Source organism: Perissodus microlepis, chromosome 13 (assembly GCF_051167445.1).
Source record: "Perissodus microlepis isolate ML-2025 ecotype Zambia chromosome 13, ASM5116744v1, whole genome shotgun sequence".
NCBI classification, from domain to species: Eukaryota; Metazoa; Chordata; class Actinopteri; order Cichliformes; family Cichlidae; genus Perissodus; species Perissodus microlepis.
The window spans coordinates 24659878-24675571 of record NC_140473.1 but is presented as its reverse complement, the minus strand read 5'-3'; the positions used below and the strand labels follow the sequence as shown (position 1 = coordinate 24675571).

The 15694-nt window shown below is 41.1% G+C and overlaps 1 protein-coding gene across 1 annotated transcript in view; it reads left to right on the top strand.

Moving 5' to 3' along the window:
- meis1b (Meis homeobox 1 b) overlaps positions 1-15694 on the top strand; it is a 77374-nt gene that overhangs the window by 37562 nt on the left and 24118 nt on the right. The window lies entirely within an intron of this gene.

Here is a 15694-nt window from a genome sequence, read left to right as displayed (position 1 = left end):
GAAAGGTGTTTGAAACATACACACATCCTGTCTGTGGAAATACAGTTCAACACACAAATGCCTAGTGAAAACACACACCCGGCAACACACCTCCTGTGTCATATTACACTGTGAGCACGACTTATGGGAAGCTCCTACTCTGTTAGATCTCAAACAGTGAGAAGGATATAAGTGAGTGCCATGGGAGCAAAGGAAAGGAGAAGAAGGTGAGGAGGTGAAGACAGGGATAAGGAGGATTCATCAGTCTTTTTCTTTTCCAGAACAAAATGGAAAGAAGAGCAAAAACATGCAGGCATACAATGGGACATGTGGCCATTTTACCTTATTACACAAAAGAAGCTCCTTCAGTTCAGCCTGAAACTGAAGTAAACTGAAAGGTTGATGGAAAAATCACTTCCAATTTGTTTATTCTCTTCAATGAAGCCAAACAGAAATGAAACCCAGGCAGAGAGGAGCCAACATTTTCTTTGTTTATGGGAAATGTGGTCTTAATTTTGGGAAACACTGGCATTAACAATACCGCTGGTGTCAGATAAATGCTTTCTGTGGTTTCATCTGCTTACTCTTCAGTGTCACCATTAATTTATTCACCATATGTCAATGTTTACGAATGCTACACATAGCACCTATGATGCAAAAACATCTACAGTTTTTCTCACACTGGTAGTATGCTTCTCTGCCTCTGCTGATAGCAATATAAGCATGGATAGCTGATCCACATTTCATCACGGCTTGACTCTTTGTTTCAAAGAAAGAGGATGAAAGATGTGCCTGACCCCCTCAGAGATGAACACATAGACATATACACAATATATGAAGGGCTGCTGTAGCGCTACACAGTCTTTAAAAAGCCAATCAGGGCTTGCTGCTTCTTAAGAATAATACATCTAAAAGTATTTGACACAGGTGCACACAGACCACAAAACAGAATATGGTGAATTAAGAATGGATTATCGTAGAAGTTTAGACACCCAACCTTAGTGTTCTGTAATCCCTTCTGTTATTCGCCCTCACACTTAGACCCTTGGGAGTTCTCATTGTACTGAAGCGGAAAGGAAGGTGGGTGGCGCAGTGAGGCTGTGAGTACACCAGCAGGGTAGCTGGTAGGTGGCATTGATACAGCTGTTCTTACAGGGTTGTTTTGAAGACTTTTATGCATCTCTGCCTCCTTATCCATCAAGGATGCTAATTTCTTATGTCTTGTTCCATGTGGAAAGGGTAACATTTGGATACGGAAAACTTCTAATTCCCAAGTTTGCTGGTGTTGTTACATGGGTCAAAGCCACAGTGTTTTGGGTATATGCATGGTGACAAGAGGTATGTACAGTGTGAGGTGTAGAGTAAGGGATAGAGAGTGGGCATTGAATTTGTGATGATGACAACAGTTGCAGCTCACTGAGTTCTCTCCAACACACCCAATGAGCTCATATGTTGTTGACGATGCTTGTGAGACAAGTTCATCGGAAGAATTTGGCTGTGCTGACTTGGAGCGACTACAAAACATTAGCGTTTACCGCCTGTCACCAATGACCAAACTCGCTGCCAGCTTGACATGCAGCTGTAAACTTGGTAGGGAACCAAAATAAAGGAGAGGGGAGGGATTTTCCACTTGTGTCCTCATCTCATTTTGATGTTTGTTTGCATTTGACATCCTTAATTAAACATATGTTGCGGCTACTAACTCTCTTTTGGTTTTACTGACTAAACTAAACGGGATATTTGTAAGCGTAACCTGCTTTCTCTCTTTCTAGATGTGTTTGACATCAATAAGGATGTGTTTAAAGATGTAGATATAACTCTGAAGTGTGCTAATGACTTTTCCCTGGAAATAACTATAAAATGTGTTTAAGAAAATAATTGCAGAATCAATTCTAAACTCATAACTGGCTGAGCTGCCTGATTGCTTTATGTAAGAGACAAATCTTGAAATAAAGAAAGAGCTTCTCTCCAATCTCTCTTTCTTCCAACCCTCCCATTGTGTGGTTGGAATACACCCACATCCCGCCCGTACCCTCCCCTCCACACAAATGGTATTTTCTTGTTTAATTTAACAAGAAATGAGTAGTAAATGAAAGCTCAAGCCTCAAATCCCCAACGCGCCCTGTGCTCTGCTCTCCACTCCCTTATGAAAAGGCAATTTGTGAAATTATGTGATAGAGTAATTAGATGGAATTCACCCCCGCCTCCCCACTATACACACTACCCATATTCCCATTTAGACTGCTGCTGTGCTAAACTGAAGTAGGTGTGTGTGTGTGTGTGTGTGTGTGTGTGTGTGTGTGTGTGTGTGTGTAAAAAGAAAGGGCAGAGGGTTTTGGTATTTTTAGTGTTCATATTGGTATATTCACAGAGTGGGACACACACTCTCACACACATTATCGCTAACGCCCTCTCATTCTGGCTCTCCTCCCCTCCTATTTGTACACAGATGCAGTGTAACGAGGGGCAGCCATGATCGCAGCTCATAAAAGAAGCCAACCCGCAAACCCTCAATGAGCTGCCTTTCTCCCCCTCCTCCTTTCTCCTCTTAAAATGTGTAAAATGCAGAGAGAGAGAGCGCGTATAAAAAATCCAACTTGAAGGCATAATCCGCCGTTAATACAATTAGAGTCCAATTTAACCACTTGCGTACGCAGATGTAGCTTAGCTTGGGGAGCGCTGCCCCCCCTCCTTGGAAATGCTTTTTTACCCTCAACACAGCAGCATGCAGTGGGGGTTTGAGCAGAAACAGGTGTGAAAAGCGATATAATTCATTTCTGTGCTGGCAGAGGAGGCCAGGAGCCTTGCTGTCGTGGGCCCTGGGTGGTGGAGTAATCTAGACTGGGTGTGCAGGATGGGAGGTGAGTGAGAGGAGTGGATGGATACATGGATGGCTAGCTACACTACTCATTAGAAGCAAGATAATTTCCTCCTCGTCTCAATCGCAACTCCTCGTTCGGGTTGCGATTGAACCAAACAACAGGGCAGAGTTGTGCATAACCAACATTTAGAATTAATATTTAAATTCACAGCGCTCTGTAAACTAAACGCTTTGCAGTTCCTGAACTTCTCACCTAAGAGAACACAAACCAGATACTCAAAGCCTCATCTAAACAACAGAAGGCAAGGGAGGGAAAAGCGTTTGAGGTCAGAGTTCGCCCTTGCCTCAGATGCCATTATTCTTCGTCTGTTTATTGCTGGAGCCTGAATATGTCAGCACGCTGGTCACCCGCTGCAGCCCTGACCCACCGCAGCAGCCCATTGCTGGGATGGTATTTTTTTTCTTCTAGTTCAGTCATACTTCATACTTTTTATACCGTTATAGTGATAAGAAAATGCAGAATAGCAAGAAATACAGTATGACGAAGGTACACCTTTGAATTAAATTCAGGAAACCGACACTGACATGGACTTTTTCATATTTATGGTTATGGGGGTCTCATGATTATCGTTACACTTGTTTGTCTTAGTTATATCTTGCACAACTTAAGCTTCTCATGAAAAATAATTTCAATTAACCATTGAAGCCACCAAGACGCCTTGTTAATGGTTTTGAAAAGACATCAGGAAGCAAGCTAAAAAGGAAGACATCAGCTGACTTTTTATGTGTTTTCATTCATTTATTCATAAACTACAACAAAGGCATGATGTCCATCTTGATACTATAAAGTAATATAGTGGCCTATGTGGCCTGGTGTCTCCGATTAGGTCTTAATTCAATCTTAGCGGCAGTCAGAATCTTAGGCGCCACTGCATTGGGATTTCAAAGAGGTCCTAAGAGACGACAGACAGATGGACAGATCTGCCAAAGGCCTGGCGTGACACTGTGACGAGACAGGGTAGCAGAGGAAAACAAGAGAACAAGTTAGGCTTATTCTCAGCGTTTTTATTCAGTTTCAGATACTCTATCTCTGGGAATGGAATTGGCTTTGGGCTGTGTGTTTGTGTGTGCATTTGTCTGCGAGGAACTATGTTTGTGTAAATGTGGGTGTGTGATTGCGCTGGTGTGTGTTTGTACGAGGGCATTTGGAAGCAATGACTTGTCCGTACCAATCCAAGAGTGGTTGGTGTCAAAGAGGGAGGCAGCTGAGTCAACCTGCCTACCCCCACTACACATTCACACACACATGCACACACATACTGTGCCCCAACCCCCACATTACCCCACACCTTGTAATGAAAACATCATCAATTATCCCTCTTGACAGGCCCCAGGGACCAAAGGCAGACAGCTCTCTTTTGGGGCTTCTCTTTGTGGACTGACCCTTACAGACAAATAGATTCGCTGCACACAACACTTACACTTTGCGACCATTTCAGGAAGGACACGTCAGAATTTTAGATGTTTATTTATTTATTTGTTTATCTGTTTTATTAAAAGGTGATAGGCTAATGATATGACCCATCTTTGCCAAGTAGATAGTGGGTTTTGGGAGCTGGAAATAGCGAGACCAGTCCATCTGGTGGAGGTGCAGGGGGGCAGGAGGTGTGAGTGTGTGTATGTGTGTTATGTGGGAGACTAGGGAGGGTGTTGTGTGGGAGCGAGGTGGGGGTAGTGGTATGGCTAGGGCAAAGGAAAGGCATCAGTCCTGACATGGACTCCTGAAAGGCCATCTGTGTCATGATTGATGGATGGATGAGCAGATGAACAGATGGATACAGTATCTATCAAAAAGACTGACACATGGTTCATCTTGGCAGCTTGAAACATATATATACTAAAATATCATCCATTTTCACATGAATTTTACCATCACTAATAGCAATAATCATATGCTGGGATGCATTCTTTGAAGGTTCAGAAAATCAAATCTCCACATAGGTTCAATCTTGGCAGCATATCTTTCATTCTTTACATTTGAGTGGGTCATGTTTTCTCACATATAATGTCATAAACCTGTTACAAATCAAAATACAGTTTGCATTTATATCACAGAAGCGTGACCCTTTTGCTGAGAAGTGATATAGGAATATGGGAAAGAATCCAGTTAGACAATCCTTCTTTTTAAAAATTGTTATCTAAGGATATTCTCATTATTCCCATACTCTAAGCAGGCTGAAGAATTTTTTTGGAAATACTTATATGAACTAGGACCTGCCTTGGGTCAAAGTCCATTTACATTTCTGACAATACTTTAGGTGTACCTTTCCTCCCATTTTCTCCCAACTGCTTCTTGTATCGTTTTACCCCTCTATTTAAAAGCCCTCAAGGGCAGTTAACTTTTAATTCATGTCACCTTTGATCTTTTCTAAAATGTCTGCCATAGATCTAGACCAAAACCACGCTTATGTGTGTGTGCGTGTGTTGATCTGGCTTCAGTCAAGGGGCGGGTCAGTGTGTTTCCTTGAGAACGTGAGAACTTTACAGACCCTCAAGGTCGGTCAGTAGCAGTGAAGGAGATCACGAGCCTCAGAGCCCCAGCGTGGCTGCAGGACTAAATGCACACACACGCACGCAAACACGCACAGAATCATCTGCTTAAACTGTTCCAGCTTCTTTTTTAGTTTAGCATTAGATTAGATTTTTTTGGAGGGGAAATTCAAAAATGTTTACAAGTTGCAATTAAAGCTTTTTATCCTATATATAGAAACTCATTCTCACTGAACAACATATCAGTGGGTGTTTTTCAGTGTATTAAAATGCAATATCTATGTCAATGACATTAAATATCAAGTTTAATTGAATATTTAATTTGAGCCTTTATACATCATTACTGTTATTACTATCTACCATCTGTTCTTTTCTTTTGGCTAAACCTTCTGCTTTTTTTTCTCCTCCCTCCAACTCTCATATAATTTCATAGTTGGGAAACTATGAAACAGTTCAGTGTGTGGTTTCATTGTTGCATGTCACGATGATTGATGGCTTCATACTGAACCTGTGCTTCACGCTGGTTCTTTTTTTCATTATCACCTGCATGTGAAGAGTGTTTGTGTGTGTGCTGGGTGGATACAGGCCCAGTAACTCAGATATGTGAAACCATTCTTGGTTTGGTACCCACTAATCAGTTTACAGTGATCTGTAAATCCAGAGAAGAGGTTCGCTCTCAGCTCTAAGTCGCACACAGACACACTCAAGTTGCACACTCTTTTACATAGGACCACATTCATGACGTCAGTAGCTGGGTTGGGTGTGGAGTTCCCCACCATCACTGTGGTATTTATTGGAGAGTGAGTGGCAAGTTGACATATGGAAGAGTCAGGGAAAAATATTGTCATAAATCTGTGGTTAACTTGATGAAATGCTTCTATCCACTGCTTTGCAAGAGATTAGCAAAGCTATCCTGTCATGCACTCTCTAAGCAAATGCATAACCTCCGAGTGGCTTTTTTGTTTAAAACTCCTCAAATGAGACTTTTGGCACAAAAATGTTCACCGCCCTTCAAGTAACTGAGTTTAGCATAGGCTCTGTGTAGCATGATTTTGTCTAGCCAGTGATATATTAACTCTGCTAAGTGTGAAATCACATTAGCGCTAGCTGTTAGCCATTATCCATTAGGCTGTGTTTGGTGATCCAGAGGATTGTGGGATATTTTCTGGCTGGAGTCAGCAGCTCAATACCTTTTACTTACAGCAACTGCTGCAGCTTGCCCTAGATACATTTGGTGTGGATGTGCGTGTGTGTGTGCGCGCGCACGCCTGTGTGTGATTGCATATGCAGTTGTGCAATTATTTGTATCTGTCAGCCTCATGTCTCTTTTGTAAATGCCGAGTGAGTGTGTGCATGCCTTTGTGTCTCATTCCATGCGTGTGCTCGATAGACGTTGTGGCTTTGCCATTGTGGTAATCAGTTTGCGCGTTGGCTGAACTAATTTATCAATTCAGTTCCTCCCACTTGTATTCTCTCCCATGCGTGAACCCTCTCTCTTTCCCCCACACTCTGTGTCCCTTTCTGACAAAACACTTCTTTCTGAAAAACCATAAGGGTTTCCTATCTTTTATGCATGCCTTCTGCCTCCCTGACTTCTCCCTCCTTCTCCTCCTTTCTTCACTCCCTTTTTACTTCCTTTTTTTCTATAATGTACAGCTGTGTTTCCTTACATTTTAATGGTCTTGAACCCCGATGTCATGGAAATATTGGCGCTCTTGTGCTGTTTCAAAGGGGAAATGGCACAAGAGCACAGGGGAGAGAACCATGATTTATAGATGAGATCTGGTGATATCCTAATTACTTGTCTCATAATCCTGTGATAAAGGTTTTTTTCTTATTTTTACATTGGGGAGAAAAATAACCCCTGTCAGGATTATGATCCATTAGCGGCAGGTGGCATGGATAGTATGCCTATAGGTTGGTAGTGTACTATTGACCAGCTGATCCAGGGTGCCTCAGTCAGGTGTGTGTTGTACGCTCATCTGTGACGCACACACCCACACAAACAAGCATGCATGTGTACGTTTATGTGTATTTTCTATGGTGCGTGTATATTTGTGTGTCCATTGGAGTGAGGGAAATCATAGCTAGTGAACCAGGTGGTGAATGCAGACAGGCAATAACTCATGGTAGAGGAGTCGAGCAGAGCTGAGGGCTGGCAGAGAAGATGTGTTGGGAAAACCTATACCAATGCACATACCCTGTCATTTTTCTCACTTTTCCACTGACTTGTCTTTCTTTTACGTCTTCTCCAAACATATTTGTAACACAGAGTAAGATCCTCATGTATTTCTGTACTCTTGTCTTTAAAGTCATCCTTTTATTTATACGCAGCATATTTCACACTATATTTGCCGGCTTTCTTCTCTAATTGCTCCTTTCACTCTTTTCGAGGCTGTCTATATTGTTAGCAGGACATGGACAGGACTGAGGATGCTGCTCACTTGTTTGTTACGACAGATTAAGTCATTGATTTGCAAAAGCGGTGCACTGATGGAGAAGGCCCTCTGCTGCTGAAGATGTGGAGGTAGAGAGAGATGAATGAAGCAGAAGGAGGAAATTGGGGAGGGGGGAGGAGGCATTTCACAAAGGAGAAAGAGAAGACAGAAAAGATGGGAGCTAATTGTAAAGGGAGAAGTTAAATGAAGGTGGGAGAAAAGAAGCTAGAAACAGAGGCAGCCCCAGATAGTTAAGGAAAAAGCTAAATATAGAACAGAGGGATGGAGGGGGCGGTGACGGGTGAAAAGGATAGGAAACTAGAGGGACTCGGAGAGGAAGGAGAGAGGGGTGTAGGTGCACTCTGAATGACAGAGATGTCAGAGGGAGAAAGAGGAGGTGAATGTGAAAGCTTCATCTTATAATAACAGTGGCTGTAACCTTCCTCTATCTACTACCTGCTTTAAAGAGCATAAGGGAGCAATTGTGAAATACCTTTACCTAGTTTCAGTATTCCCCCCAATCCAGGTTCTTTTCACCCCCCTAGGGGCCAGTGGTGAGTTTCTAATTAAAACGTTGGGGGCAAAAGGGTAATTATGATAATAACATAATAATATCGCCGGGGTTATTAGAATGTGCCGTGGTCCCCAAATTGCTTCCTCTGAGAGATCAGATTTCAGTTGCATTACGTAAAGTCAAATTTCCTTGAAAGTCAGGTGAAATGAAATGTATTCCCCCATGGTCGAAGTGCAATCTGAGAATCTGATTCCCTCTTGTATGTCATGGACATGAGTCTAAAAAAAGCTTTACAGTTTCTCACCACAATGACATGTCTCTGTTCTCCTCTTACCTTCATCCTTAGTTTATACTGAGGGTTTATGTGTTTAGAAAGTCTACGTTTTAGTGCAGTAGTTTTTGTTTTCTTTCTTTGAACTCACCAGTAATAGCTCATAGTTTCTTACAGCCCTGTGTAACAACTTCCATGTATTGTAGTTGCGTATAACAAGAGAACATTTGTTTGCAAGCTTAGAGATCAGTGCTAGAATGGTAGCTCCAAGCACTGTAGCTTGGAGCTAGCATGCTTGTGCTCCAAGGGGCATCCCACTGGTTTCTCTCAGCTTTCTATGGTACCTTACTAGGATGATGCTTTTTTGGATCCCTGTTACTCCCTATTTACACACCCCCTCATTCCCAGGCAGCCCTGAGGCAGCCCACCTCCAGCTGTGGCTGCCGTTCTCTGCACTGCTTGGTGCAAGTGCCGATTGCTTTGGAGTGCCTCCCCTCGCTCAAATAGGCGGTAATTACGGGCTTAAAGAGGTTTAGTGGTCCAGCAAACTACATAATCACCCCTTGAATTAGCCTCAGCTCATCAGCCTCAGTCCAACGAGCAGTGCTTACCACTAGCATTAGCTAGCATGCTGCACTCCCTTCTCTTTATTGCACAGAGGGAAGCACAGCAGCAGGTGTTGTGCAACATCCGGCCCCCTTAATAAATTTAGCCTTCCCTGTGCTGGAATAGGGAGGACTAATGAAGCACGCCTTCATAGTGAAAACAACCAGAAAGTACACTCTCACACACACGATTCTTTCCATCAGCACCAACAGACCTCACCCTTTATATTGTACGTATACATGGCACTTTCTAAAGACTTGTCATGTACCTACATGCTATAAGCTTAAGTGTACACATACATTAGAGACACACCCTACTGTACACAGCACACAGTTGTTGTTGTTTTTTTAACACCCAGTTATATTGCAACACAGTGGCTGCTGTCCTGCATTGTGCCCTGAGAGTTTAACTAAAGTGATGAATGATACTAATCATCAATTATCATTCTGTGGAAGCTGGTAATGCTGTACATTGTCTAATCCACTTTGTACCGGAGCTTTAATGACATACTTTTCACCCTTTGCGTCACCAGCTAACTAGATTTATCTCATTCCCATAGGCAAGAGCGCTGTGAGATTTCCCTAAATCAACAAAAGCTGTTTTTTGAGAGGGCAATGCTCATTAATGAATAAAAAACCCAAGAACATCTGCTTTTCTACATTTTTTTTCATCTCGAAAAGAGATGGAGAGATTTGATGACAAAAACAGTTTGAAAGGGGGCTTCTTTGCAATTTATGGTGCATATATCGAGCCCCCCCCCCCCAAAAAAAAAAGAAAACCAGAAAAAAAGAGGTTTATGAATTATTCATACAAGCTTTGAGCTAGTTTACTGAAGACCAGTATGATAAAAAAGGCTGTTCCTGCTTTTTTTGGGTAGTGCTAAGAAGGGGACATTTAATTTTGCACAGTCTTTTCAGACAGAAGAGACTCTGCATCTCTCATCTCGTAGTTGGTTCATTTTGAGTTTCTCAAAAGATCTGTTTTTGCACTGTTTAGTTATTTTGCGTCGGAGCAGCCTGAATCAGAGGAAATTAGGTTAGGGGTGCTTTGTTTTTCTTCTGTTGTTGTTTTGTTCACTCTCACTCCCTTTTCTTTTTTTCTTTAATCCCCCCTTTCTCCCAGAGCCAGCTTTGTTGCTGGGTCCCTGCTCCCTAATGAAGTCAAAGGGATGTCAGTCGATGCCACCTACACAGAAAGGAATTTGAAATGGCGTAGCTCTCACAGCACAGCATGAACACACACACACACACACACACACACACACACAGAGTGTAGATGAAACTTTGACTCTATGAGCAAAAAAAAAAAATTATAAAATAAAATAAAACTGGGAAATTGGAAGCTTGCTGTATGAGATAGAACAGGCTTACAGTTTGGAACGCTTGTTTTAAAGTCTGCTCGTGCTCAGGGTTCAGGGTATTTGTTGTTAGCATAACAATGTGCTCGGCTCTCCAAATATTTAAGGTAATCTCATGCTCGTCTGTCAGGAGCAAGGCCACACTTCCAGTAAACCCTATGTTTTAGAGTGTGCATGTGTGCATGCATGTTTGTGGAAGACAGTTTGGTTTGATACAGTAATGCCCTTCTAGCCAAAAAGGCCTCCGGATTAGCCATCAGGCATTCCTGATAGGCAGCTCGGTTTCCACAGAGATTTGACCTGGGAACAGTGAGGGGAAGAGATCTGGCCAAGTCAAGGCTGTTTACTTTTTACCTTAAGTGGTACATGCAAGTTGGTTACCGTCCATTATTTTGTTGGTGTTTAACCTGCTTGGTTTCAGGTCAGGAGAGTAATGCTGCTTTCACAAGCCTGCTTACAAATATTTCGAAGGGTATCTTGTTGGTTACAGTGGTACACTAGGGTGAAGTGTTGCATATTACCAATTTGTTTACTGTTATCATTGCATTTTCTAACATCTTTGTGCCTTGTGGCCTTCTGCAACCATCTGGTGTTAAAATAAGCTAACTGAAAATACCACTGACCCATGTCTGTTATCCACAGATTGTGCAGTGTCATGGCCTCTTTTTTGAGGGACGTCACATGGCTGTGACAACATATGATTTTACTCTCTCCTCTTCCTCCCTCCATCCTGTTTCATGGTTGCAGTTTTATAAAGCTAATGTGGCGTGTCAAGCCTTTTTAATGGGAAGCGCAGAGGCTTGGGAAGTGTAGCTTTAAATAGAAATATATGCAACGATAACACCCTAATGCAAATGGCTAAAGAAGAAACACAGAGAAGTGTGGCTACAGTGAAACTGGTTATGAAGGTGTAATCACACATGTTTAGTAAAGATGCTGATTTTAAGCTATATATAGAAAATGGAAACAATTGTAGACAAATTTCCATCAAAAGTAAAACAAGGAAAGAAAATGTTTTTATACAGAAGAGGAAAAGGCAGCGAGACAGAGATAATAACAAAGAATTGTTTTTGTTGAGGAGGCAAGATAAAGAGAGAAGAACAACAGCACGATAAAGACATTTTTAAAATGTTCCGACTTTCATGGTCATATAGTGCTTCCCCAACAAAAGAGACTACTTTTTCCTTTTGCCCATTTATTACTACCAACACATTCAGGTGAGACTTGCACGGCACAAAACAAGAATTGGGGAGCTGTGACCTTTTAGGAATTCTGTTCTTTTTTTTGTGTCAAAGTTTATCAGAATTTTTACTCCAGCAGATGAGATCAAGAGACACTTTGTGCTGTAAAGGTCAAAATTTCAGTCATCATAAAGGCAACTAGGGAATGACACCAAGCAAATGCTTGTTCCCATATACTAAGCTATCATAACTTAATGTTTCTCATAACTAAATAAACATGCGGGACATGAAATCAGACTTTTACCGGGGTAGCTAGCGTGAAGCTTAGGTCGGGTAACTTTAAAAATGTTAGTCTTTAACAGAACAACTTTTCATCCCTTTCATAATATCTTAAGTAATTTATTATGGCTACTTTAAGTCACTTTTAGATCTGTGGAGTTTTTCTATTCGAGTCCTCACGAAATTAAAATTTTACTTCAGTGGTATGTGTTCAGAGCCTTATTACCAGCTCAACCTGATGATACTTTATTTCAAGTGTTTTTTAAAATTATTTCAAATATTTTTAAAAATCTGGAAAAAGTAATATAATTCCTATTTTGTTGTATGTTTAATTGTTAACTGTAGCAGTTCACTTTTTTTTTTCCTACCGTCATGCCTAGAATAGTTTTCTCTTGGGTTATGGTTGGGACGGGGGAGTAAAAAAGGGGGCCTACAGAATATTCATGCTCTTATCTCTTTTTTAAACCCTGGGGCTCCAGATATCCATTTCCATGTCTCCTCTCCTGCCTCCCCCTTCCCTCTTCCTCTTTCTTTCTTCTATCTATCCCGCTCTTGTTCTTGTCTGAGGAGGTCAGAGAGGAAGACGGTCAGACAGGGAGGGGATGTTACTGATGCTCTGTTACTCACCCACACACAGATCTGCACGCAAAGATACATACACACACCATATTCAGACCATGCACAGCTAAACTTACTTGTAAACCATGCAAGCTCAGTGGTTCAAATAAGAACAAGGAAACATATTCAATTCTGTGCACATATTAACTTGCAGGGCAAAGCAAAGTAAAATCTTTGACTCTATCGGACAAACAAAATGTACAACGGAAATGTACACCCATACTCTTACATACTCAGATTGATAAGACACGAAGAAGAGAAGGAAGCAAAAACGCACACCCCTCCTGGCACCCACATGCTCAGAGCCCAGTGGAGAGCAGGGTGGAAATTCTCATGAAAGGAGCTGTATATTTGGAGAAGACATATCATTAAGATAGGCGGAGGGAAGGGAGGGAAGGATGCGCAGAAACTTTCCATCTGCTCTTTTAAAGAACATGTTATTGCTTTTCTCACTAAAGGCCTCTCTCTCTCTCTCTCTCTCTCTCAACCCACTGAACCTCAGCCAAAGGCCGTTAAGACACCAGAATCGCTCACAGACAATATTAAAACTGGCTGACTTGTTGCTCAGCAAGAAACTAAATCACAGTGTTTTGACAGATAGGAGCTAATTTGGAGGTTTAGGGAAAAAAGGAGGAGAAAAACAGTTTTAATGTTCTGGCTTCATGGCTATCTCTTCCTCTAAACTCTTAAATTAAGTGAGGACTTTTTTGTATGTGAAAACTTGTAGAGGAGTTTGCTTATGTAAAGTAGAAGTCTCAGTGCTCAAGTACTGAAGTTCTTTGATTGTCCTGGAAGTTGTGTTATCAGCATAATATGCGTTTAACTGTAAACAATAAAAATACTCATACTTTTTTTTTTTAAAAATTGACACTGAATAAATGACGTTATTTCTGCCTGATTTCTTTTAAGCATTTCTTTATATATTTAATTTAATTATTGTATAAAAATTAAAAGAACCTCAACCTTATGCTTATGTTTATTCTTAAGTAAATGTACTTATTACATTCTACCACTAGCAGGATTTGTGTCAAATGAAATGCTGTAAGAACATTTTTCTTCCATTACTGTAGGCTGAGACCGAGATAGTCACACACACTGTCTGTTTGTGTATTTTATTTATGCATCTGTCTGTGTAAGTGCGTATCTGTGCTCGTAAGCTAGAAGGAAGGGAAACATTGAAACAGGGTGTATTTGTGCTGTATTGTGGCCTCTGGCATGGCTGGATCCCCCTGATATCACGAGGCAGACACTCCACAGATCTGTGACAAGCAGAATAGACACATTGATCTTTTCATGTTCAATCATCTTTTTTGTTGCAAAGAGAGACATGTTTTTCACATGATTAGCTGAGATTAAAATGTCAGAAGTGTATGTGTAGATATGATATATAAAGCAATGCATCAGGGCATCGGATGACACAAGCCGTAAGAATGTTTTCTCACTTTCACCCACAGAGGAAGGCAAGTGCTGCCTCAGATTTTCTGCAGTTATTTTCCTTTGGTTTTTATCTGATTGGGCAAAAATATGGAGGCAACTTGCACGCACACTGAAACAGCACTGTGTGTATATGTGTGTGCATATGTATGGGCAGTTCACATGCATATATGCACACTAACACACACACGTACAGGCGAACAAAAACGGTTGTAAAAAAAGAACTGGACACAAATTTGGCCAGAGGCGACATGCAATTATAACTTTGTGCATGAAATTAGCCTCCTTGTGTTCCCATTCCCTGCAACCAATCACATGGACAAGGGAAGACTGGGAAAAAATCAGTCTCCCCTCGCTGTGCTGGGTGGTTCCAGCATTAAACACAATCCTGTTCATTATGCACTGAAAAAGCTTTAATGAAAAAATGAAAAAGCTGGCGCCGCACTAATTTTGCACATCTGATTGACTAACAAGGAGACATACCCTTGATAGATGTACTGCAAATATCATACAGCAGCCATATGTGTGGTGCCTGTTTTTGAACACAATAACTTGGGATTTTATCGAAGCACATGTTAGCGCTGCGAGTAACTCTAAGCTCGACTCGGCCTATTTTTTAAGAGAGCAAATTAACCTAAAAATATTTGAATTTGTTCTTTAAAGTCAGTAGCATAAGATTTTTAGACAGTCATTGTTAAATACTACTACTTAATCATTGAAAAGCAGTGTGCTAAAATAGTGCTGACTGGATCATTAAGCCAGATTATCCTCATGCTGTTTAGTTTTTGATGTATCCCTTCTGTAAATGTATACACAGCCTTTTGGATTATAGATAGCTCTCCAGTTTGTGCTAGCCTTTCAACAATCTATTCTCTCCATCGCTCCCTTTCCCCTCCCTCCTCTTCTCCTCTTTTACGGCCTGCCTATGCCGTACTGCACAGTCCATGTCTTGTCTGAGTCATGAACAGCACATTGTACTCCATGAACAAGGCTCCGTGCAACTGTGATACCCCCTACTCCAATATAAATCAACACACTCCCCAAGTTCGCATTTATCCCATTTATTCATTCTATATATTTAAACAGGTGGCTCAAATTTAACTGTTCTCAGCTGGCTTCTTGATAGGAGGGGTCACAGTCACTGGTTTATATTTAAACATTGACTTTAGAAGTCACTTCGGGCTTTTCGTGTCCATGATGCATTCGTTAGTCTTCAAATGAATTAAAAAATCATTCAGATTCCAATTTGGATCCTCGAATAAGGAGGAAGGATCTTTTATCTTTTACCTGTTAATATTATTGTTGCACAAATGAGTGAAAAGGGGATGTCTTCTAAAATCAAGGTGATGCAGTTTGATTAAAACACATTAAGAGTTACGAAAAATGAAAGTTTATTGGGTGTATGCATATAACTTTTTCGCCCTCCACCCGATATAAGACTCGACACAGCATTGAGTGATATGTTTTGATGGCATTCTTTAATTTTGGGGATAGGGATCATATTGTGCAGTTAAGCCATAGAAATAATTGCAACAAAAAGACAAACTTAACAGAGTCATGTTATTGTACACACTGTAATAAGGATAAAAGCAACCAGCAGCAATAAAGACGCAAGTTTTACATCCTCTTGTCTCTATTCCATCGGC